We start from the raw sequence: 27,592 nt of genomic DNA, 5'->3' as shown, positions 1-27,592 counted from the left end.
CTAAAACATTTTTTCCCTTGAGACACTTCAGAATAAAATCATGATACAGGAAAATTTTGTAAAAACCTTATCAGACAGAAAAAATATTTATAAATAAAATATGAATTACATAGGAAAAATACATTAGAACATTGGAATATTATTAATTCTGTATACTATGCTGTGACCACTTCCCTGCAGAGTTTATTGCAGCATCCAATCGTCCTCTGGGTAAAGAACCTTCTTCTAATATCCAACCTAAACCGTGACACAGCTTCAGGCCATTCCCTCTGTTTCTGTCATGGTCCACTCAGAGAAGATATCAGTGCCTGCCCCTCCTCTTCCTCTCACAAGGGAGCTGTAGACTGCAATGAGGTCTCCCCTCAGTCTCCTGACTTCTCCAGGCTGAACAGACCAAGTGACCTCAGCTAGTCCTCACACGGTTTCCCCTCAAGGCCCTTCACCATCTTCGCTGCCCTCCTTTGGATGCTCTCTAAGCACTTAATATCTTTCTTATATTGCAGCACCCAAAACTGCACACAATATTCAAGGTGAGGCCACTCCAGCGCAGAACAGAGCAGGACAATCCCCTCCCTTGACCAGCTGACGATGCTTTTTCTGATGCCCCCCCGGACACGGTTGGCCCTCCTGGCTGCCAGGGCACTGCTGACTCAGATTCAACTTGCCACTGACGAGGACTGCCAGGTCCCTTTCCATGGCACTGCTTTCCAGCATCTCATTCCCCAGTATGTACATACATCTGAGGTTGCCCCATCTCAGGTACAGAATTCAGCCCTTCCCCTTGTTGAACTTCCTATGGTTGGTAATTGCCCAGTCCTCTTAATTTGTCAAGGTCTCTCTGTAAGGTCTCCCTGCCTTTGAGGGAGTCAACAGCTCCTCCCAGTTTTGTGTCATCTGCAAACTTGCATCCCTTTCAGTCCTGCATCCAAGTGTTGCCTAAAAGAAAACTCAGGGAGAAAAAAGCTCCAAGGCAACAATTTTGGAGATAAGGTGAGGTTTAATGATGCTTGTCAGACAATGGGGTTACAACTTATGCACGCTGCTCCCCAATCCAGTGTTACAATTTTTACAATACTGTCCATCCAACTCCCGATTTTATCTACCCCCCCGCCTTTACCCCGATCCACCCCCCACCCGCCCTTCGGGAATTGGGTCTGGGGTCGTTTTGGGACCCTTTTCTTCCTCATCTTGGTTGTCTTCGGAGTACACAGTGCACACAGTCACCCAGTCCTTGGCTGTATCTTGCAGTTCAGGCTAGGGAGTAGATGTTCTTAAACAGTAGAAGGCCTACCTTGAAAGAAGACTAAATATACTTAATGGAATTTAAGGGGGCATTGACATGGGGAACTTGGAATGGGGTAAGAGGGTTGAGGATCTGTGTAGCTACTGTGCTAAAGGTGAGAGAATGAATGTAGCTGATTCTAAAAATCTACATTTGCTATATAACTACTTCTAAAGCTTATAAAAATTAAAAAAATCAAAAACTCCATGGCAACACAGGTCATTAATGAAGATGTTGAAGAGCACAGGGCCTAAGATGGAGCCCTGTGGAACTCCACTAGTAACAGGTCACCAGTCTGATATTACCCCATTCACTATTACCCTCTGTGCTTGACCCGTGAGCCAATTGCTCACCCACAACATGAAGTGTTTATTCAACTGTGTGCTGGACATTTTGTCCAGAAGGATCCTGTGAGAGACAGTATTGAAAGCTTTACTGAAATCTAAAAAGATTACATTAACTGGTTTCCCTTGATCAGCTAGGTGGGTTACCTTGTCATAAAAGGAAATAAGGTTTGATAAGGAAGACTTTCTTCTCATGAAGCCATGTTGGCTGTGACCAATGACTGTTGTCTTTCAGGTGGTTTTCAGTATTTTCCAGAATAATCTTCTCCATAACTTTACCAGGAACTGAAGTGAGACTGACAGGCCTGTAGTTTCCAGGGTCCTCCTTTTTGCTCTTCTTGAAAATCAGGAAAATATTTGCCACTTTTCAGTCAGTTGGGACCTCTGGAATCCTGAGACTGCTCAAAAATCATCAAGAGAGGTTTTGCAATAATATCAGGTAACTCTTTTAGGATTCTGGGGTGAATCCCATCAGGTCCCATAGATTTGTCAGGATCCATCTGGACCAGCAGTTCCTGCACAATTTCAGGGTTGACTGAGAGATGATCACTCTCCCAGTCATGGTCCTCCAGCTCTGGGCACTGAGACCCCCTTGGTCTGTCATCTTTGTTGAAGACAGAAGCAAAGAAAGCATTAAACACCTCTGCCCTGTCGCTGTCCCTGATTGTGAGGTGACCATCCTCATGCTGTATTGGCCTGATGATTTGTCTATACTGACTATTGCCATTAATATATTTGAGAAAACTCTTAAATAACAATGTCTATAACATTTTAGCCTGAGAATATCAGTGTATTAGCTACTTCAGAACAAATACATGAAATTTAAATTTGAAAGAACTATTGGCAATTTCATTTGTTTCATCTATTTGAATTAAAAGAAAAATACCCCCTTGACAGGCAGATATAATTTTATTAGTTTACTTCAATTAGAGGAAAGGAACAATGATGAAAACAATGGAAGTATTGTGCTGGATGTACTTTTAACCTATTTAAAATTAAATAAAATGGCAAGCAGAGCCTAAACAATTGCATTACAAATTTCAAGATATGAATATTAGATGAATTGTATTGAAAATATTAGGGTCATTTGTAAGAGATATTAATTATGCAGCCAAAATAGAAAGTATTGATAGTGAGTCTTCACATTCCTGCAGTCTGGCAAACTAATAGATATACCTTGCTCTTTTTCCGTGAATTCCTAATTTAGCTGACATGATCCTGCAGTCTTTTTTCATGTCTATGGAATAGTCCATGCAGTATACCAAATACTCAAACAGGCTCAGCAGCTGCAAGTTAGACTTGTTCTTTTTTTGGTTGTTTTTTTTTGGTTGGTTGGTTAGTTGACTTTTTTATTAAAGAATCTAACTCCCAATGGCATTTTGTAAAAAACATTTTCAAGGAAACTCATCATGCTGGATGTAAGAAATTCCATTTTTTTCAGTGTGAAACCTGTTCTAAACCACTTATAAAATTTAATAGCAAATGATAACCTTTCAGAATAGAACAGAACAACTAAAGATTTCCTTTATGATAGTGCCATCTGGGAAAGTGAACACCTATATGTTTAAAGTGGGAGATTAGCCCTTTCTGTTTATCTAATAAAAGTTACCATCAATTTTTTCACCACCTTTCCTTAGAAATCAATACAACTGTAAAACCACTCTACATTTTTAATATGTACAATTCATTTTCTGTGTGACTTTCATGTTCCGCATCAGGAAATTCCTGCCTGAAATGAATTAATCTATTGTCTGTGAAGGAGGAGCTGGAAAAGTTGTCTTGGTCTGCATTATTACTTTGACAGAAGTAGTTTGAAAACTGTTTCCTATTGAGATGTAATTTTAATTTTAATATTTAAATCTGAATTTAGAAATATTACCAGTAGATAATTAGATCAGAATTATTCACAATCCCATAAATATATAGAGTATTTATTTTTCTCTTCTCTTCTTTTTTTGCCTGCTGAAGCTACTCGTTAAGGATCTTCTTCCTTTTCATATAGGGTCTGTGTTTTGCCAAGTAAAAGTATGTCTGGAAGAGTCTGCTAAGACCTAGTATAAACATACATAACTAAACTGATTTCTAAAATGGCCATAACAATAGAAGAGATAATCAAAATATCAAGCAAATTAAAAAGAGTAGAAGTCAGTACACTGTCAGTCATGTCTATCTTGTATTTTTCCGTGTCCTTGCTGTATTCCTTTGCTTCCAAGGTCACTCAAGCATGTAATAAGTAGATTTTCAATGCATTGGTACTTCCTGCTTTAGTTGATGTTTTGACATGTTTTTCTGCAGTGGTGCAAACAAAGATTTTCTGTCTTTTTTCTAAATGGGCTACAGTGATCTAGTAAATACAGGTTATTTATACCACTACAAAAATATCTCCTGGGTATGCTCATCCAGTGGTTTTCCTATGTTTTCCACATGTTACCCTGTATTTCCAAATTTACCCTTTTTATGCTTCTAAACTGCCAGAACATATGCCATCATTGATATTCTGACACAAAAACATGTTATACTTATCAAGTTTCACTGATTGCTTTCATGAATATAAGAGGCAGTTCAAAAGCAGTAATCTCATTCTAATGAGATTTTGGTCTACATTTATTTCTCAAGAGGTATCATAACTGTAAGCTTCAGACACACTCAAGCCTCATAACTCTGGTATCCCAAGCCGAGATTCAAAACAGGCCTAAGAAACAGCAAGACTAGAGCTATAATCTAAAGCACAAGTGATTCAACGATATGGCCAACAGGCAAAGACAAGTACTGAAATCTTCACCAGTCTTTTGGATTTCATGCCTTCAACTTTAATCTCTTGGGAGACTAACAGAATTAAATTATATGCTGTTCTGATTTTGACAATGATATTTCCAATTCTCTGTCTAAAGCCTGTTCCCAAGGCAAGATAAAAATAAAAAAGCTCTGAGGTCGGTTAGATAAAACAAGAAGATACAAAGCAACTAAGGCATTCCCTCAAGGGAGAGGAGACCATGGTTCCATTAAGTGCTTAAGGTTTGCATTATGTTAACAGTGAACAAAACACGTGAATGCCTGTTGTGAACAAGGCTCAGAACTTACCTGCCCTGTTCCAGGAAATTGTTCCATGAACCAGCTATTTTATTTGAGCTAAAAACAGTGAATGAGCATTCAAGTAGACAGTCTGCATTTGAGGGCAAATCAAACTTGCAGTCATAAAGTCTATGTATACTTTTATTTACTAGGAATGAAAGCGTTATCAAGAACAGTTCTAGCAAATGACAAAATAGGCAGTATTGTAAAAAAGTAAATTATTAAAAGCAGAAAAGTTGTGTAACTCCAATGAAAGGATAGCTTAAGGACTCTTTTTGTTAGCAATGGGTCAAGAAGGTAATGAGACAATGGTCTCTAAGAGACCAAAAAATTGATTAAAGCTCAGGAATTTTCTAACAAATCAGTTAATCTAAGAGAGTGAGAAAGATACCTAGACGCTTGTTGGCACAAGTTACCATTGGGTTTGATGTTGACTCAATATGAAACTAAACTGAAAGGAGAATCAAGATTTTTGATGCATACATATATTAAAAAAAAAAAAAAGACACAACTTTTTTTTTTTAAATGTGTAAAAAGAATCACAATCAAAAAATACCAAGCATATCTACCTAAGGCAAATTGTTACTTCCCAGAGGTGCTATTTTATCAGACAGATCAAATCCTTCTGATGTAATAATTTAATGAGGAAAATATATAAAGATATCTTATACCAATATAAATATATTTTCCCTATATAAAAAAATAGTATCAGAAAGAGAGATTTGCTGAAAGACCTCTAAAAGTAAAAGCTTTCTGGCATTCATAAAACCTGAGTGTCATTATTACATTTACTAACTATTCTAATAAACAGAAACAAACAATACCCCTCCGAAGTAAAACCAGAACCAAAAAACTATTCTTATCTTCAGTAAAAATAAGTAGACTAGACTAAATCTTATGTTTTCAGTTGTCACAAGTAATCCTATAGTTCTTCTGAATATATTTCATGTAGTGGTTTTTCATGTTAAAGGTTACACAATCAATCTAATTGTCTTTAACATATATATCTGTGAAATACATCTTCCATCATAATTTTAATAATTAAATCTGTCATCATTTCAGATATTTATAATATTTCATCTTGACCTCAGTGAGATAAAGCTCCATTTATGCGTTAAATTGGGGATGAGATTTAATAACTCTTTAATGCTTAGATCCCCAAAACAGCTGAGACGTTCAATTCTGAACCGAAGTTGAATCGATAACAGACTACATTTTTGAACTTCAGAATTCTCTTCTTGAATTCATATTCCTAAATTCAGTAGATTGATTTATCGACATAAACATGCAGAATACATGGGACAACTTTTTCAAAATAGCGTTAATATTGTTCCTTGTCCTTTAGTACTTGTTTGTGGCATAGCAAAGAGAACTTCAAGAAAGATAAATTTATCTACTCTTTATTAGTTTTACAGTGGAACAATAAAAATTTTTGTTGTAGTATGATCTAAATCAAATTTTGTGGAAAGCAAACTCTCAAAGACTTATGTGGATTATTTTTGTTATAGCAAATTCAGGATAACATTATATATATTTACCTGTAAATACAGTTATAGGTAATATTATTATGATGTATATAATACATGTAATGTAGCATGCAATGTATAATATTATGTGTAACATAAATTAACTGTAATTATATTATAAATTATATATGGCATCATCATTCAATTATAGTAGTATCAGGACAGGCATAGGAAAAGTAGGTTATTATTGAGGCATAATAACTCTTAGGATGTCTCCACCAGAATCACAAGACGGGAGGACACAGTTTTGCAGCAGTAGCCAGTGCTTAAGATCAGCTTCCCCTTTGGTATGTGTCAACTTTATCCCTTCCCTGAGGTCAATAGGAATACTGAGCCTAAACCTTCAGGAGTCTACTCCTCTCAGTCGTTTTGCAAGCTCTTTCCTTCTCTCTCTCCCCCACCTGTTGTAGAAGCAGGTTATCACACAGAACCTCTCTCTTTCTTATCAACAACACGCAATTTTTCCTACACTGCTGAGCTGCTGTAAACTAGCTCTGAGTGGCATTATATATTGACTTAGAACTCTTTTAATGGAATTCCCACTGTTTTTTGAATCCTCTCTGATTATTGGGAATTAAAGATTTGTGCCTTCATTCTATTACTTCTTGAGCACATTTTTTATGTAATCAAATGTAATTAAATTCTGATTAAGAATAAAAGAAACTTACATTTGTCAACTGAATAGCTCTTTTTAACTGAAGCAACATAAAGGACTGGAAGAACCTGCTAGCTTAATCCCATGTTTTTGGAGGTTTCTCTTCAAAATAAACAATCCATAGATCTGCCTGTTTCCATTTTAAAGATAAATTTTTTCCTATCCTGCATATAAGCAGGTATCAGACTAATCCTCAAAGTGGAAAGTTTCAGTTTCCTGAAAGTGAGCATACCAAAAGATGCTGAATAATTTCCAAATTCATAGGCAAGGGGTTTTTTTAGAATGTAGTCTAATATCTGCAGATAGGTAATTTCCACTCTCCCCAGGGAAGACTCAGAACTGCTCAGTAAGAGAAATTAAATGAAAAGATTTCAACCCACTGAAAATTCACCTCATTTTCTTGAAATAGAACTTCCTTCTTCTGAAACAAATATATAATCTGAAATTTTATGGGGGTTTAGGGTTTTTTTTATAAGTTGCTTCATTGTTTGTAAGTCACATCAACCTCCGTGTCCGCTTCTCCTTAGTTATTTCCAAGAGAGCTTTCTAAATTCTTTTTATGAGTGCCTAATTTTATGAGATTTTACTTCATATGATAACATTTTAACCTCTTTCTAATATTTTATTCCTAAAGTAATCACACTCTTTTCTACATTGGAACAGTGTTACACTCGGAACTGATTACACTCTGTCATTTCATTCAGTCAGCCATTCCTACTTTTTATATTTCATAAGCAAAAATATCAAATGAAATTTGCTCCTAAACCATTTCGGAAGAATGCCTGTAATAAGTTCCTTCCATTCTGATTTCTTCCTACGAAGAATTCAGCAATGGATATGATGGGGTATTGCCATTCTAAGTTTATTATGCTTCTAAGCTTTTCTAAGTGATGATACTTGACATTTTCACCTCTCATTCCTATTCCATCTATGCTATCCTATGGTCAGTAATATTTTCCTCTCATTTTAACCTTTACTAACTTCATACATAGCAGCTTTCCCACTATATTTATATTACTATAAGTATTCAAATGGTTTCTACTTTATTTTCCTCTTCAAAAAATAACTCATTTTGACTCTTGAGAATTTTTACTGTCTGCCCATAATTTGTAACATCTGCTCAATTTTCCTTTTAATTTTTACAGTTTTCTGACTACTCCCAGTATTCTTATTTAGAATATTATATATTCAAGTAGCTCTAATTTTTAAATTTTATTTTTTCAAAGATACAATCAGTTAAAATAGTTGAAAAATGTAAAACCTTCTTTATTTGACTAAGATTTTCAGTACAGCTACCATAATTTAGCAGCTCATTTAATTTCTCATTTTTCCCTTTTTAAACACAGAACTGCATCTACAAACCTCACTTCTGCAGAAATTTGTGAAATAAGTTTCTCCATGCTTGTGAAATACTCTGTTGCTATAGTGATGACTGTGATAGAAAAAGCTACAAGAAAAGGAGTAACTCTGCCCTGAGGATATGGCTTCAATACAGTCTAATAAATGAAATATACATCTGTAGAGGGAAAATAAAAGACAAAATATTGAATCCCTTTTGTTTGTTTTTTCCCATGAGGATCATCCATTTTACACACTTCATGAGATAGTCCTGGGGAGAGAGGAGGTGGCCAGAAGTAAAGGAAGCAGTTGTACCAATTTTATATAGTTGCAAAGTTACAAGGATCTGCAGTGTTGAAAAGCAACCTTAATTCTGGAATTTCCTAGGTTATTAGGCTATTTTTCTTTAACAAAGTGCTGTTCTGGACCTTTCCTGAATATACAAGACACATAGCTTCAATTTTGTGATAATTAACACACTGTTTCCTATAATTTTCTATCTGGAAGATTAGTGCCTTTTCTTCTGCACTTTCTTTTTAACTTTTGCCTCCAGTCATGAAGAAACTACCTCTATTGTACACAATCCATGGAGGCCTTGCTGATTTACAATGGACTCTTTGTCACCACCATTTTTAGGTTAATCTATTTCCTCTAGCACACATACAGCATTGCTTACATCACTGTCAGATGTAGCTCAGACAGATATCTTGACTTGTTTATGATTTAAAACTGATAGAGTCTTATCCACGTTTCAAAAGAAAAGCAGGCAAACTTTGTTGGAACAAAACATAAGGAGAAATCTAAGGCAAAATATCTCTCAGGTAAAGTGTTGTTTTTGAAGATATTAGTGAATGTGATACCTAGCTATATTCTTGGTTTAGGTAACATACATACAAAATACGTTTAAATAGTTATTAAAAATTTGGTGACACAATTCATGGGCAACATATTTACTAAAATAAGATCTATTTGCAATTGTTGATGAAATAAAATAAGGTAACTGAACTGCAACAGTCATACTAGGGAACAATTTCTGCTACCGGGTTGCTGAGTCATTCTTATCAATCATGCTTACTTAATTTATACCTGTGTGTATATCTATCCGTCTTGTTTAGCTTATTTGTAATAGTAAATACCAGTATTCCACACTTGATTTGAAGTAAAAAGTAAAGAATTAGTATGCCATTTGGGCAATGTAAGAGGTTACACCCACCTGGAAAATTCAGTTACCTTTTGTCAATTCAATGATCCTTGTGGATCCCTTCCAACTGAGAATACTATATGATTCGATGATTTTGTGATATAGAGTAACCAGTGTGGAACCAGAATCCAGCAGAACAATTTAATACAAATTAAATAAGCTGCACTGTCATCTAACTGTTTTGGTTGGGTTTCTTTGAGATTAAAACAATTTGGTCATAATTCAAGAACCTGTCAGTAAAGAAATGCAATTCTTGAACTGTATATCTGTCAGGAATGTAGTATTTTTACACAGGAAAATATTTAGCAAATGTAGAAATATCATTTCATCTGCCTCCTGCCTGAAAAAGGTGAATTTCAAAAGAAATCTATAGGCTCCATTGCAGTAGATGTCATAGCTGACCCTTCTGAGGTCACCTTTACGAAAAGGTACACAATTGGTAGAAATGTTGTCTAATTTCACCCAATCCTACAGAATGCTAACTTTTGGGATTTGGCTATGACTTCTCAAGACAGACTTCCTTCTGCCAGACTATGTGACATATATATATATATATATATCTAAATGCTAAAATAAATAGTAACCAGTAGACTTGATTTTATTTTAAATATTTTAGAAAAATGTAATAAAATCCAAGAAGGTGGGGCCTGTTACTTGAAATTTTTCATGTGTAGAGGTATTCAGTGTACTCTTACAGTTTCTTGGCTTAGATTACTGCCTATTTTTTTTAATATGGGGTTATAATATTAACATATAATATTAACTATTACAACTCCTTTTTCTTTTTGTTTTTCTGTAATAACTATTTCAGAAAGCTAGCTCAAGGCTTCTCAGAAGTTTGCAAAGAATTATCATTGCTATTCTGGAGATGAAGAACCAACCTTCTCTAACCGGGAAAAGGGGAAGAAGGTCAAAGACAGGAGAAAATTCTCTGGAAACTTGACTTACTTTGTGGCCATTACACAAAAGTTATGGGAATTGGGCAGTGACTGTTGTTTAGGGAAGGGTCACACCTCTCTCCCTTTCCTCCATTAGGAGATGACAGTTTATCCAGCCCAAACTCACAAAGCTTGGAATACACAGAGAGAAATCCTTTCTTGGTGTCTGTTAGGAGACAGCAGGCAACAGTTCTGCTGCCCCAGCAGCCTGTTCCCAAGGCAACTGCCTCATTCACCTGAACTCAGAGCTGGCCTTCATGCTTTCTAAAGGCAAAGCTTTCTTATACGTTCCTGTCTTCATTTTTGTCATTCTCATTACAGAATAATGGTGCACATGATTTCTCTCAATTTTTTTTCTTCAAACTCCTTTAAAGTAAAAACCTATCACTCTTGACAAACAAACATCCTGTGTCTGAACTCCTTGTTAATAAAGTCCAGAGTATTTCAGAGGTTTTTTATAAATAAAATTATAAATTATGAAATTAATCAAACTCCAAATCTCTATGGGAACATATGTCAGAACCTTCTCAAAAACTCTGGGAGTTAGGACACCCTTCCAAAGTCCTTATGGCAAAGAGTTTCTTCATCTGCCACTGTTCACTGGAAGGCAGTTATATCTCTTCTGAAAAAGCAAATAAGCTCTCAAGTTGTTATACATTGGCCACAAAAAACAACCTACTTCCCCAAAAAACTAACCAAGTGAAAGCCCCCCACATCTTTTCAAAACTTTTTAATAAACTGATTTGCTAGTTGTCATTGTTTCAGTATGTTCTTTTTCCTTTTTTATTTGCCATATTCTTGTGTGAAGACAAAGTTATTTGTAATCTGTTATCTTGATGTCCGCCAAAAAAGTTTACAAGTGGTAGAGGGGGCATAGATATTGACATGAAATATTATCATCATAACCAAACATTTGTAGTGATATTGAATTTAAGATGATGGCCTCCTAAACATTTTTGCTAAGAGATACTGTAATTTTTTTAATTTCATTCACCAGAATGAAATTTATAATCAAAAACTCAGAGAAACATGCCCTCATTCATTTTAGAAACATTCGGGTGTCTATATCCTCATACAGGATATAGAAGCACCATGTTCTCATAGTTGATGTTACTCTGGCTTAGTCTCTAATTACCAATGAACATGAACCAGTTCTAAAGGATTAATCTCACCCTCTTGTATTGGAGCTGGTTTTCTCCAGCAAATGGTTGTATTTTTTTGAAACAAGAATGTTAACCTCAATTTTCCTTAACTGTTCTAACTTCCAGGCTATTGAATATATTTTTTGGCAAGCACTGGGTAATTAACTATTCATACATAGTGAGTCCAGAACATCAGTAAAGACAGGCATAATTCCATCTAGTTCTACACTAGCCTGAAGATTAAAAACCATATCAAATAGGAGGCACACTTTCATCAGATTCATCATATCCAAGAAAATCAAACAGGAACTCATATCTGTATTTCTTCTATTCTTTAATAACCAGTATATTAGAAATTTTAAAGAAGGCATATCTGTCCTCCAGATTATGAAAAGACCTGAATAATTTTGCAATGAAAAAAAAGCAAAACGCTGAGTTGTCTGTTGCACAGAAAAACTTTGTCTGTCTTCTCTGTGTTTCTTAGCAACTTATTTAGACCAAGAACCATTAGTTTCTCTAGGAGAAGGATGTGGGAGACCATGTAAAAAGCCTTGGAGAAATCCTAGTAGACAAGGACCTGCACTCGCGCCACACTGACTGAGTGGGTTACTTTCTCATAGAAGGCAATCAGATTTGTCAAGGACAGTTTTACCCTCAGTGAATCCATGCTGTTTTTTTCAAACACGTGCTCTATTTGACTTGTGTTACCCTCCTGGGGGATTCATTCCATAACTTTTCCAGGGAAGTGTGATTCATAAGCCTATAATTTCCTGGAAACTCCTTTAAACCCTTCTTAGATGAGAGTGACATTAGCCTTCTTCCAGTGACTTCTCAAAGATTACAGAGAATGGCCTCAAAACAATGTCAGCCAGCTCTCTTAACAGCTCTCTTGAGTGTGTATTGTTAGGGTCCAGCAATTTGTAGGGGTCAAGCTGATGTAGTAGTTCATATACCAACAGAGAGGAGGTCTAGATTTTGGATTTTGCTTGGATTTTCCCAGCTTCAGAAGCCCACTTGTACACCACCTTTATCTAGCACTTAGCCAGATCTTCATGTTGCCACAGCTGCATTGACTAATGTGGATAAAGATCATAAAATATAGTGGAAAAAAGTGTCACCCAATAATGTGGAGGAGATAACTACAGACAATGCCAGATACTTATTACCACCTCCTCACCACACCTGAATCATTTTGCATTGCAGAATTGTGGGTTTGGTATTTTTGTTTTTAATTTCTGTGTGACAAAGACTTTCTTAATAAGATATTAGCCGCAGTGTGAACACTGCAGGTAGCTGGCAGCAAGCAGTAAGCATTTGAGAAAAGGTTGAAAAATGTGGTCTATTATTCCTCTGCTCAAGTGGAATAACTCTTTGAGCACTGAACACACAGCTGGGAGGGAAAAGGGATGTGAGCTGTAGTCAGTAGCAGCATAAAGTATAAAATACATTGATGCTCAAATATGCATAGGGAGTGGAGGCTCAGCTGTGCCACTAGTACGGAGCTAAATTAGAAATGCCAAACACACAATATAAAGTATAATATGGGTCTGAAGTCTAGACTGAAAGAACTAAAGACCCTGCCCACATTTCTGCCCAGAGTAAGGGCAATTGGAGGATTACTACGTTGCAATAAGAGTAGTTGCGGGGATGTTGTTTTCTGCTAATTCCTCTGCAGTGCAACTAATAAGGGTGTCATGGCAACAATCTGTTCTACCACCAAAATAATTTTCTAAACCTACAACAACAAAATGGTAAAGCAAGGCAAAGTAAGAGGAAGCAGGGCTCAGTGTCTAGCAGCAAGATCTTCAGCCAAGCACTCTCTGACTTTAGCTATATGTGTTCACAGGCTGAATTGGGCTAAAGTTTTCCTGGTAAACATTTAGCAGATGGAAAAGCAGCATGCGTGCATCTCTCTACAAGATTTCAAAGAACCAGCGTGCATGCATCTCTCTACAAGATTTCAAAGAACCTGTGGAAGTTTTATGGGTTTCCAAACACTGAGACTGATTCCTCGTTCCAAAGGTGAAAAGTGTGAGAAGAGTCACAAGTATTTTTTTTAGTTTTGAAGATCAAATTTGAGTGAACTTGTTTTTGGTGAAGTCTTAAGGTATCCTTCTGAACCATAAAACACAATTTGACTTTCTTATTTCTTTAATTATAGTAAAAAGGAAAATATACTATAACATTTAAAAGGTGGATTGCAAGCACTTTTACAGGCACTATCTTGTCACACTGAATTGTGGTTCAGTAGTGGTCAGGAGCTCAGAAAGTTGTGTCTCTTTCCTAGTATGTCTAACTGTTGAAGAATTAATGACATTTACAAGTGGTATTAAATAGTAAGATACTGTAATTATCATCCAGCTCAGAAACTGTGTAGTTCAAGAGACCAAAAAGGGGTCAGGAAGTAGCAAACACTCATGACAGAAGGCTGATATATCATTTTTATTGTCATAATTTTCACCAGCTTCTTATTCCAGTTCTAAGGGATGTTGATAGTTATCAGGCCAAGCAGCTTCCCATGAAGAATTATCTCCTGTGACCTTTTATTACGTGTCCTATAGTCACCCAATGGGAAAATTGCTCTCAGTGAGAACTTTGCACTAGGCAACCTGTGTTGTCTCACAGGGGCTCAGCCTCCAATCCTCATAAGAGTGTAGAAACTGAGAACTGCTCATAAGTGGAAAGATCAGTCTAAATAGGTGAGCTGCTGAGACACAGTGAATCACAGTTTACTGACTTACTGATTTAGGAAGCTCAGGGCAGGCTGTTTAAAAGTTCATCTGCAGCAATCTCTGTGGAAACTGGAAGAAAGATTTTAGGCTACAGAAAAGAAAGATTTGCAGTGAGTAATAGCAAGTCAGTAAGTTTCTACGTGTGTTGAAAGAGTTAGTTGTTGTATAATATGTGTAATGAGAACAATTAATAAAGAACCTGTTTAATTTTAGGGCCCAGAAAACTTTTATCTTATGTAAAGTAAGGCAGGAATTGTCAGCATAGGTAATCCCTGTGCAAGAGAGTACACTAGGCAAACAAAGCCTCTCCTATAAACAGAAAAAAAAAAAGTTGTCAAACATATGCTTCATTATCATTAAAAAAAAAAAAAGACAAAAAGAAACCCCCACAGACAAAAAGACTTGCATAAGCTTTGAAGTACTATCAGAATAACTGGCTTTTCCAGAACTAACATGTGGAAGAAAAAAGGCAAAACTTTATTACTATTTACACCAGGAAAAGGAGAGGAAAAGGAAAGAGGAGAAGGGGAAAAAGAAAGAAGGAAAAGGAGAATAAAGTTGAAAAAAAGCTATTTCCAGGGAGGATTGACAGCTTCTTAAGCTTAGAAATGTGGAACAGGTTATATTCCAGATTCATAAAGGCTTCATAATTGAATGGTCTTTACAATGAAAGAACTATCAATCAGGCTCAAGTGCTGCATCCCATATTCAAAGTATAGTCGGGGCAAGAAACATAATGTTATGTAGTTTATTGTAGGCTGTGCAATTTGCAACTGAAATAGAGAAACTCCTACATGGGGCACCTACCAAAAAATCATCCTTCAGATAATGAAATTGTTGATGAAATTATTTTGATAAATTCTATGAGTCGTGGCAGAAAGATACTACAGTCATAAAAATTTGGGTGTTTTTTGGTATGTTTTTAAATATGACATCAAAGACACTAGAAGAGAAGATTAGAAGAGAAAATAGATACTTATGTTACAGTGTTCACAACCATATATAACATTTAAAATTTTGACATTAGAGGATATTCTAATGTGCAAATTTGAGTTGCATGTGATTTACTGGTCTTACAGCAAAAAAACCCCACAAGCCCCCAAACATGCCCCAAAGCAATGAACTATCATGGGAAACCATGAAAACAGCAAGTACTAGAGAATGCATATGCAAACTGAAACCAATGCAAAAAAAGGCAACAACACAAAACTGGTTAAGCTGTGTCCAGTGCCTCACAGAACAGTGCTTGGGAAAACAGCACTAATGTCAGATACAAAAATCCTCAGTAAATGGACATAAGTGTCAGTGTTATGAAAAAAAAAAAAAGAAAGAAAAAAAGCATATCATGGAATGAGGATAGAAATGTTTCAAATACTGAGCATGATTATCACTGTGCCTCAAGCCAATCCCACAGTTAAGCAAATATACTCTGCAGAAGGCAGCTGCCAGCCAATTAAGACCTGTATCTGCAAACAACAGATCAGTGACTGCTTGATTTCAGTTTGTCTTCAAAGCTAGCTATGAGTATTCCTAACAACACTGATTTATAAAAATAATAGATAACTTGGAACTAAAGTAGCTTAAAGAATGCAAGAAAAAACCCATCCTACTAAGAAAATTACAGAAGCCTGGATACTTAGTGTTTCCAACAGCTGACAGAAAGATATACCAAGCTCTGTTGACAGAAAGATACACCAAGATCTGCTACCTGGCAGATTTTTTCAGTCTATAGAGTTACTTGAAGCAGAAGATTCATAAGTATTTGGAGAGTAAGTGACAGTTACCATGACTCTGGAACATGTGACTTATTTCAAGGAGACAGGCACCAAATAGCAAATTGAAGTTAAAAATAAACGACATAGACAAATTTTAGGATGGATACCTACAGATGGCTAATTAAGTTTCCACATTCATTGACTATTATTCAGAGACCTGTGAATATTTTATATGGGAAACAATTTATGAAAAAGATCAATGATCCAAGAATTAGTATATGAAACAGCAGATACCTATTTCAGCTTCAGCTGAAAATATCTTAAATCATGCAACTTAGAAGAAACTGAACTCTGTCTGACCTTGACCCTCACCTGTGGGCTGACATCCTTGCATAGCTCTGGCTCATCCTGTTCCCCATGGCCCTGCCCAGACGTTATGGGCCTGTGTCTAAGCCTCATTCCACTCATGGGGCATGATCCTGAATCCCACCTGTGGGCTCACTTCCTGGCTCATCCTTTGCCCATCCCTGTTTTCAAGTATACACGTGATGATGGTATATACTGAGTGACCCAGAGCCATCTGGCTGCCCTGCTCCTGGTTAGAGTGGTGGAAGGGGCCCTGCTACCCGACCTTGCCCTGTCAACCCCCTGGGGAGCCCCCATCGTGTCCAGCTCTGAACCTCATGCAGCCATCAGCCTCAACTGCGTCCTGACAATGTCTACTGAAGATAGATGCATCCTATGGGGTTTCTTAAGCTATATTTTTTCCTGGAGAATTCACATTAAATCATGTAATGTCATGACAATTAATTTGTACTTAGTGGAAAGTGTAAGTGAAGGTTACCACCTTATTTCTAAGCCCAAAATACCCTGAAGTCTTAGCAAAAGAGGTTTACAGGCTACACTGACATAAATCCAACTGTCTTAGAACATTTACTGTCTGAAATTTTCCATACACAAGGGACTGAGAAAGAGAGAGGAGAAAAATGTTAATTGGGCTCTTACTGCACAACAGTGATCTCTGGCCATATCTGGACTTGCAATAAAACTGCAGGTAAATCAGAAGCCAATAGTAACTATGGAGAGACAAAAAAAGTGCCCCCAAGCACAGTAGAAAGCACTGAGACATTAGGGCAGTGACGCAAGGATACCAGATTGAGAAAGTAGTTTCTAGTTAAGAAAACTTTGAATCCACCACTGCCAGTTTACATTGCATCTGTACCAGTAGTGTCCACATCCATTAGGCAAGTGTACAGGTGGAAGACTTTCTGGACGACCTCCTATCTATACAGAAGGTGTCACTGTAGGTGGTACTCAGGTGTCTAGATTTGTTACTGCATCCCCTGGGAGCAAAACTATTTTGTCTGTATCATCAGGAGTGCTTCCAAGTGTGTGCTTCAGAACACTGGTTTTAGACTGAGTATAAACTTGCGCTGAAAAAGAACACTTGTACACTGAATTACTAATGCAGACACACACTGACATACTTTATACCTGAGGAGACTGAAGTGAACAAAGCTGGGAGGTGTACCTGTCAGGCGTGAATGTGAGTTACGACCTAGTGATAGGTGTGCATATAAAAGAGTTTATTGCAATAAATTTCAAATAAACTGTTTTACCAGTCAAAGCTGATTCAAAAAAATTAGGACATTTTTTTCCTCTGTAAAATCATGCAATTGTTTAAAAAGTTCATCATGGCTAGACTTCACAAATGAAGATTTGGGAAGGATTCTACCTCATGAAATATAATGGAAACCCTGGAGCTTTAAAGACTTGCAGCTTCATTTTGAAAATTCCAAATGCCATTTCAAATACTATTTTATTCATTTTATTGATAATTTTGAGTGGTATGCATCAATAATATGACAGAGAACATCTGAAAATATACAGGAGAGAACACTACAGATGGGTCTCTTCTTCTCATTTGTCTCTATAAATGAGAGGACCAAAGATTCCTCTTGACTGCTTCTCAGAATACCTGACTGGCATACTGCATAAAGTTTAATTTTAATCTTAAGGAATGTGATTGAATATTTTAATGTCCTAAATGTTCCTTTTCAGACAAACCACACACACACACAGTAAAATCAAATCTAAATTACTGTTTTCCTTTTTGTAGTTGTAATTCTAAGTTTTCCAATGGTATGGGTCAGATAGAAATTAACTATGTCCTTTAATTTTAACATCAAGTGATAATTCAATTAACTGTACAACACACTGATGATTTTTGAACTTTTATAATTTGTAGAATCAGTTCCTATGTGTTGTATAGTTCAATTGATTGCATTGGTATCTGTGACAGATGCACTCAGCTCATTAACCAGGCAACAATTTGGTACCGGCTCCAAAGAAGGTAAAGGCCTGAGACATAGCTGAACTAAGAACTTCTCTGGTTTCAGTCTGTTCTCTGAAAACCCACAAAGGACCTGAGTGATACATTGAACATGGGTGTGTATGAGCTTGAAAACTGGTCATGTGATTAGCACATGAATAGCGTGTGGCTTTTCTAAGATTCATGATTGTGCCATGCAGTAGTAGGGTGAACCTTGCCATCAAACTTTCTTAAAATGCACTTTTACAACATTATCTTAAAACAGCTTTTTCTAATACCTCTGACAATGGTTCTTCAAGCAATCTAGATCACCCTTTCAGACACTAGTCTGAAAATGGTTGAGTTATGAAATCCTTCCTTGGTTGAATAATGAAATTTGCTCTAGGGCTCTCAGCTATTCTGTAACATGGATACAGTGCTGTATTTCCTATGTGTAACCCATTAACATTGTACCATGTTGTATGTGTGTGGAGGGGGGAGAGGGGTTGCAGTTACTGCCAATATGCCCTCAGCAGGCTAAAGCAGACTTGTTCCCACCAGTTGTTCCAAGGCAGTTCACAATTTCAGATCTAGACTTGCAACTTCTGACAAATCTATTTTCTGTCTAAATCTGTATTGAAGTGCTTAAGTTATTTTTTGCATCTAGCCCAATGAAGCAATTATAAGCTTATTCTTCTTGACTGGTGTTCCAGATTCTCTAAACATAACTAACAAATCCACTATAATTTTAGGAACTGTCTCCACTGCTGCACACAGAGTTGGCAGGAAATGGACAAATATCAACTCTTGTCACCTTGTTCAGCTAAAGACAGGCCAAGTTTCTAGCACAAACACATTCCAGAGTTAAAAAACTGTGTCTTCATACATCAGCAGTGAAATAACCCACAGGACTGGAACAATTACCTTTGTTGTGTCCTAGCTACGTAAGCATGGCCTGAGCTTTCTCAAGAGACCACCAAATGATGGGACTTCAGAGTCAGCAAAATAAGTCTGTACATAACAAAAGACACTATGAAATATAAATTACTCTGTATCATCCAGAAAGGGAAAGGGAATTTCAAATGTAGTTAAGAGAGTGAATTTGATTTCTATAGCTGTAGAAGAATATGCAGGTTACCTGCTGAGGATACTGAATCCAGCTAGTTCAGCTCTCTACACAGAGAGATGGGGACTGTACATAGTCTTGAAAATGTCCAGAATAATTAAAAGATCATTTCTACACACGGAAATGAATTACTAAATTTAATTATATCCCTCTTCAGTTTACTTCGGTCTTTGTCTATAGGATATTACTACAGAAGTACAGCATAGTGCTGTACTGAAAGCATAGTGCTCATCAATGAACTGAAAATTACTGCTATTATTTGAAACTGGGTTCTTTGACACAGTTTGGTTAAACTGAGATATCTCTTAATTCTAATATGTAATTTGATATCTGTATGCAAGAACATTTAATTAATTAAACATTTGTTAAACTGTCATGGTTTGAGAGCTCCAAAAAATCCAATTCCCTAGTCTAAGCCCCCTCCCACATCTCAACCCAATATGAGATGGGTTTTCCAGACAACCACACGAGACTTAAATGGGGGAAAGGGAATATATTACAATGACTGCACAAATAGATATTATAATACATCATATACATAATCTTAGCTATCTCTACCATGACATAAGTATTTACAATGGATCAAATCTCTTCTCCCCTCCAAATAAAAGTCCAGGAGGGAAGACGGAAAGATCCCTTCTTCAGAGCAGCAATGTCTCTAAGGCAGCAGGTCTACCTGTTTCGCTCTTCTTCTCATGCAGCAGCTGGATCTCTGCCAGCGCACACGAGGGGTATCCAAACCCCTCGGCCACCCATCTTCAAACGAGGGTCTTCCACCATGGGCTGCGTAGCAGGGACAAAACTTGCTTCACCACAGTCATATCACGAAGTGCAGGGGCATCTTCGTGAAAGTCCCTTCCTCAGGGGTTCACCCCTCAGTCAGAACATCTTGGGCAGCTTTCAGTCAAAAGCCTTTGCCTCAAGAGGTCTACCAGAGCTCCTGTGCTCTGTCTCAGGCTGCTAGGCTTGGCATGTGGTTAGGTTGAACCACGTGTACTCTTTCCATAGTGCTGGTCAACTGACTCAGGGACACACTTCCATTCTTAAGGCACATAAAAAGAAACATTTACCCATTAGATGATCTACTCAACTGACATAGCTTTTTATCTAAAGTAAAAGTCACATTCTGATACCTTCTGTATTGGGACAAAATGAGTTTTCATTACAATAGCTCTGGTCAGTCACACGCTACATATTCCCTGACATTCATGGGCACATTTCCCTGCCCAGTCTCCACTGAGCCTTGTTCCATTGTAGAGGTTTACTGCTCAGTCACAGTCTTAGTCTAAAAGATCTAATGCATAAATATTCACAGATTGCAACAAATTGTCTAAGCATCATGTTAGAGGATGTTTAGCCATAAACACTCAATGTCTGTAAAGATTAGGTACTGCAGGGAAAACATGGGCAAAAATGCTCAACAGATGTCTGACACATTTAGCTGGAAGTGAAGCACTTGAGGATATTCATTAAATCAAGACATTATTGCTTCAACATGTTACTGCTTTTTAAGTGTAATACTATTAAAAGTTGTAAAAAAAAAATTCCTTGTATTCCCCAGCATATCTGGCAACATGAACGTTAGTTAAATTTGCTGGTATACCCACAGAAATTGCAATTTAAATAGATGAGCCATATAGAATAGCAAACTTGCAAAAAAAGGTAAGCTCTGCTGTCACCACACAGTATGTCATCCAAAATCTGGAGTGTTTTATTTTCCTGGTGTGTCTTTTGTGAATCTTTTAAACTGTGCTGGTTTTGGCTAGATAGAGTTAATTTTCTCCACAGTAACCCATATGTGGCTGTGTTTTGGATTTATGCTGGAAACAGTGTTAGTAATTTAAAGATGTTTTCCTTATTGCTGGGCAGTGCTTACACAGCATTAAGACCTTTTTTGCTGTTCTCCCCATCCCACCAGGGAGCAGGATGGGGGTGTGCAGAGTTGGGAGGGGACATAGATTGGACAACTGATCCCAATTGACCAAAGAGATATTCCATACCATATGGAATCATGTTCAGCTTATAAAGCTGGGGGGGAAGTTGGCCAGGGGGTCTGCTGATCCTGAATTGGTTGGGTATCAGTCAGCTGGTGGTGACCAGTTGTTTTCAAGTGCATTGGTGCCTTTCTGGGGATTTATTTCTCTCTCTTTTTAATTTTTCTTTTAATTAAAATTATTATTATTATTATTATTTATATATTTCAATTATTAAACTTTTCTTATCTAAATTCACAATTTTTCTCACTTTTACCCTTCCAACTCTCTTCCATTTATCCTACTAGTGTGGGGGAGAGAGGGAGCAGCTGTGTGATGCTTAGCTGCTAGCTGGTATTAAACAACACCGTAAAGGTATGTTCAGACTGTTTTTAATTAGGATACCTAGAAGTCTTGAAGAGATAAGAGATAAACCAGTCAGGAGTCAGTCCTGATTGTGACCCACCTCAGAAATTTAGTTGTCTGACAACCCAGAGTTCATGGCTAGACTTCGTGAACGAAGATTTAGGAAGGCTCTATCCACGTTTGTTACAAGTACGCTGATGGCTTATGAGGTCAATACGAGACAGACATATCCGATTGCAAAAGGCACAGCAGAAAGACTCCTTAGATGGTATATTCTGCAAGACACGGTTCTTTCTGCATTGCCTTTTCTCCTCGAGAGGGATCCTGCGTGCGTTCTCAAAGGAGACAGCTGCGTTACAGATGGTGTGTCTCCAGACCTCCCGATTGGAGGCCAGGGTAGACCAGTTATGGTGATCAATATGGTCAAGGTTGAGATGTTGTTTCTGGCAACCCAGAGTAGGGGTTTAATAACGTGAATGGAGTAGCATTGTGACTACATAGCACTTGAGGGCTCTGGAATCACGAGCTGCCTGAGTTGCGCTCAAGTGGCCTGAGTTGCACTCCTGGTGAATCTAATTTCATTGTAAGTTTGAATAGCACTAGGTTTCTCACAAAACCTCTTATAGGAACCTGAGAAGTTGGTTTTAGGCATAAACCTTTAGGTGACATCTTGCAAAGTCTTCAGAACAAAACAGAATGGGATGTGCTCAGGGGTTTTGGTTCTCTGTATATATGGTATTAAATAGGGCTGCTGATTGGCTTTGTTTTCTAAGTTTTCTTTTCGGCGTAGTTGTTACTATATTGGGTTATTATTTTACCTTGATTCTTGACTGTTCTTTCACTCAGAACCTACCTGCTCCTGTGCTTCCACCTGTCTAATATGTTGAAGTCAGTTTTCCACTTATATGATTCCCTTTACTTCCAGTATTTGGGCATTCCTGGTTACAGACAGGCTTAATTTGAACAGCAGGCATGGAAACACTCAAATCTTCCATATCACTTAGCCTCATGGTTAGGCAAACACTCCTGGAATGAGTACTGGACTGAGAAAAAGCTCTTATTTCTTGGGTAAGCAGTTGAATAATGATTTTATTGCGCATAAGCTTCTATTCATTTTTATTGTCATTTTTAATCATCCTAGTGGAATTAATAAAAATATATCTTTAATTGATTCTTTCAGATTTCCCTAGAGAGGAAGTAGGTACATCTTCATATAAACAGAATTGTGTTAAGCATAAGAAGGTTTGATTCAATTATATCTATGTGCTCAAAAGGAAGAGAAGTGAAAATATCGCATATTTGAAGACTTTTTAGTGTACCTTTTTAACTCTATAATAGCTGTGGTGAAAACTACTTCACCTCCTCTCTCTTCATGTACAACTCCAACAACAGCATATGCTAAGACAATTTATGGTAAACATCCATTTTACTGCTAAGCACTAGGAAAGTGATTTAGAAGGAAGTGTGGGAAGGATGATATGTAGGATGAAGACTATAAAGTTGAAAATGTATGTGCCTAATTTTAGAAAAAGATGAATATAACAGTGAAACTAAAATCAATAGAAAAGTGCTACGGTGAAAACAGAAAGTCAGTTTTAAGTACAACATAGAAACCCTGCTGGGTGCTGCCACATAAGACGATTATAATAAATCGTGAAGAGTGTAAGGAGAAAAGATCCCGAGTAGAGCCATTTCTACCCTGAGGATAACCTTACTTTGATTTGTATCTTATGCTCATCTTTTTTTTATTGCTGATAGTTTACAGTGCATTGACTGCACCATACTTCGAGTTTAAAACAGACAAATTATGAATTTGGCTATGAGTGGATAGGTGTAGGTTATTTTACCAAATATATTAAAACAATAAGTAGATATACCAAGAGGTATATTATTATATCACTGCCTAAATATATGTGAATAGTCAGATATATTATAAAATGTTCTCAGGATATTTTCAGAGTTCTTACATTGTGTATAGAGTCCTATTCTATGGATTGCCATCTAGCTTTTTTTCCCCTCAGAAATGCTTATCAATAATTAATTAAAATTAATTTAAATATGATGCTCTATTTTTGAGCAATATTAATTAAACTTGTCTATAGTTATTTTTCCTTCAAAATAGTTTTAAAACTTAATGTATTGTTAATATTGTACTAACATGATCATATTTACCAAGATCACAGTTTCGTCTTTCATAAAAGAGTGCAACACATTTTCTCATCACTCCATACATACTGTAACAGAATGTTATCCATAAAATTTTTTGCTTCATTTCTGAAAATCAAGTTACTAAGGTGGGGTACAGTTTGTTGCTTATCTAATTTGTGTTAATACTTTCATCATATGTAGCAAGCTATGCTTCCATGTACTTTGTTGCATTAGTGTCCAGCCATAACTATCACTCTTTCTGAAAACCTTGAGCTATTTCTGGTTATCTTTCACATTTAGTCCATCCTTTCTGATGAGGTATTGCTATTCTCCTTTCATTTCCAGGTCTCGAAGCCATTTAACTGCATTTTATGTTCTTTATAAGATTCTTCAGCTTGATATTTTTCAGATTTCTCTTTACCTTTCTTGAATTACCTGACTTCTGAAAACATGGATGCAACTATTTGTCATGTTTGGAGGGGGTTGTTTGTTTATTTTCACTTATTTGTCTGTTTGTTTTTCCAAGTACATTTTTCTTTTTTTTTTTTTTTTCCCCTCAGTTTATTTATAACATCAGCTCAGGAGTTCCTTCTCTGGGATTACTTCAGCCTGCTAGATATGTGGGTAGAATGGGCAGGTTGTGAGTTCAAGAATCAAGACAAGAATCAAGGTAAAATGACAACCCTATGTAGTATGTAGTGTAACAAATATCCCCAGTATAATACTTAAGAAATAAAGCATAAGAGTAGTCAGTCCTATTTAATACCATCTACCTAGAGAACTAAACTGATCCCATCCCTTCTTGGTTTGCTCTGGAAAATTCTCAAACTGTGGGCAAGTCAAGAACAGCTCTGGTAGAACAAGCCTGAGGAGCCTCTGCCCTGAAGCCTTGTGAGTTCAACACAAGGCTTATGGCAATACTCTAACCAATTACACGGTTGCAAAGAAAAGAAGTCTCAAGTCTCAAAAATTTCATAGAAGTAACTATTTTGGCAGAGGAGAGAGAGGACTCTTGTAAGTGTCCCAGTGATAATGTTGGAAAACTTTCTGGGAAAACCTATGCTGTCTTAGTCACTCAAGTCAGTCAACCACAGATAAAACTGTAAGAAACCAGTTTTAATTTTCTATTCTGTATACATCTTCTAGTTTCTTTGTTTTTGTCTTACTGTCTGCCTACTATGTTTTTATTTTTTACTTTATCCCTGCCAATGACTGACTGAATTTATCTTTTTAGCTGTGAAAAAAATCATAATCATTGAATCTTTATGCTGAGAAGGGGAAGTTATTTGAAGGATTGCAATGATTTTTCATTTATTCTAAAGTTACAGTGGTAGTCTCTCCATTTGATGGTACAAAATAAATATACAGTGTTCAGGCTGTGTTGTAATGTATTTTATCCCTTTTTTCATCCTTTACATATGGCTTTTATCCTTTCAGAAGAGAATATGTATTTATACACTACATGGCACTTTTTAAGCTGTATTTTAGAATTTACTTAATATCTTAATAAAAAAAGCATGAAGGAAATGAAAGACATCAATAGGTACCAAGTTAAATAAATTTAAAGAAGGACCTAGGGTTTTGGTTTTTTTCTGATTTCTTTTAAACATTTTAATATTGCAAGAGTTTCATTTTACTTTAATTGACTGAAGTAAGTTAGATTCGCTATTCTTTTTGGTCTTCACAGAACAGAAACAGTTTGCATGTAATTGAAATTGCACCAATTTTTAGGATGGTAAAAATACTTTTAAACTAAATTATTTTAAAAGGAGGAATAGTAGGAATCCAAATGGACTTAGACTTTTTTAAGGATAGTGACAATATTGACTACTAAATTAGGCAGAAGACAAGCTATGGCTTGCTCTAGCTACCTAAGAACATGAACAATTGTTATATAAATACCAACTTAGCTTTATCTATTGCCTTTATTATTATACAGTGAAAGAAAAAAATATTTTTCATTATCTAAAGGTAGGACATCCAAATAAATTTCTCTATAGTAGTTTTTCAGTGTACTCTGTAACTTATAGTATTTACAATATAGTACGTATATAGTTTTGTGACCATATTATAGATATTAAATCCAGTAAAAGCCAATCTGTAAGCATTGAGGGGTAAAAAAAGAATAGTTCCATGATTTACCATCTTGTTTACACTTCATTTGCTGTCTTTACTGTATTTTCTTCTATGATCATGTCCAGATTTATAAATATTAACAGTTATAGATGGTAATACAGCAATTCCCACTTCTGTACTGCTAATACTTGTAGAAAACATAAGGAAAATATACCTCACTTTTGTTCCCCTTGCCTTTACACTCTTTTGGGATGAAATAGTAGAATTATGAATATTTCAATGCGCAAGAAATAACTTTAGCTTTTGATGCCTTCACAATAATATTTGCATATTACTCTACAATGGTATTCTGCTCTAATTTGATTCAGCTGCAGTTTGCTTACCTATTTGAGAATAATCAACTTGCATCATGTATGTATCACTTCATGGTCTTTATATGGCATACTTCTATGTATTGTGAGAAGGATTAGTTGAAAGTATTTTTCAACTATTTGTAAATGTGGTGCTTAGGGGCGTGTTTTAGTCATGGACTTCACAGTGTTAGGTTTATGGCTGGACCCAATGAACTCAAAGGTCTTTTCCATCCTGAATGATTCTATGATTCAACTAAGAATAGAGTAGTTTATATGTGGCAATACTATGTAGTAAATATGAACTTCTGATTATTATTAGAAGTCAGTACCATTGTTGAACAGTTGAGTGGAATTATAAAGTGAAATTCTGCATCTCTAATTTTCACAAAAAGAAATCATTCCTGAAAATGCATATGTGGCACATTAATATTAAAGTAAAATTTCTTTGGAAAAGAGTGAGCAGTTTCTGTTGGTTAAGTTTCAAAGACTACATTTCAGTGACATTCTATAGTGCTCATCTCATTATAATGATATCAAAAGGTCCTAATCCAATATACACAATTAAGATACACATTTCAGAAGCTTTGTGTCACTGAAGTCATGCAGTAGATGAAACTAGCTTATCAGTACTTATCTAGTCCACTCTGTTTAAAGTGTCCTGTCACTCTCATCGCTTTTTCAGGAATATTGTCTTATAATTGATCACCTTTGCATTACAAGTTTGGGTGAGAGTTTGTTGGTTTTTTTTGAAAAATCTCTAATTGACTTCAGAATATAATTTTTTTTTGAAACTGACAGATGAGTAGAGTGGAGACAAAGGCTCCTTTGAAAAATATTTTTATTTAAAATCACACCTTTTGGCATCATCTTTTCTCCTCTCTTTTTAAAAAAAATCTAATAATCAAGTTATAAAAGCAAACAAAAAAGGTTATTTTTAATTACAGGATGTTTTTCAGGGATAATGTATGGTGTTTCAGGGATAATGTATGTAGCTAGTGCTCAGCCTTCCGTTATCAATAAGGCTGAAATTCTTAGTCATTCCATTGGCTACCTCTTGAAGTCTAAAACACTAAATTAAGCATGTTAATTTATGTGAGATGACTTGTCTTGTTTCCAGCCCCATAACAGCCTGGATTTCCCATGGATCTTTTGTCCTATCTGTCAATCTGGTGCTGATACATCAGAAACCCTAGAGCATCTAAAATGTCACCATATACTTCTGTTTAAACAAAAAAGTCCCCATCAATACAACTAATAGATCCTAGACAGCCATTCAGCTGACTAACCAGTTGAT

This window comes from Manacus candei, unplaced genomic scaffold, assembly GCF_025592945.1.
Source record: "Manacus candei isolate 608988 ecotype Guabito, Panama unplaced genomic scaffold, ASM2559294v1 h1tg000011l, whole genome shotgun sequence".
Taxonomy (NCBI): Eukaryota; Metazoa; Chordata; class Aves; order Passeriformes; family Pipridae; genus Manacus; species Manacus candei.
This window is presented reverse-complemented; position numbering follows the sequence as displayed.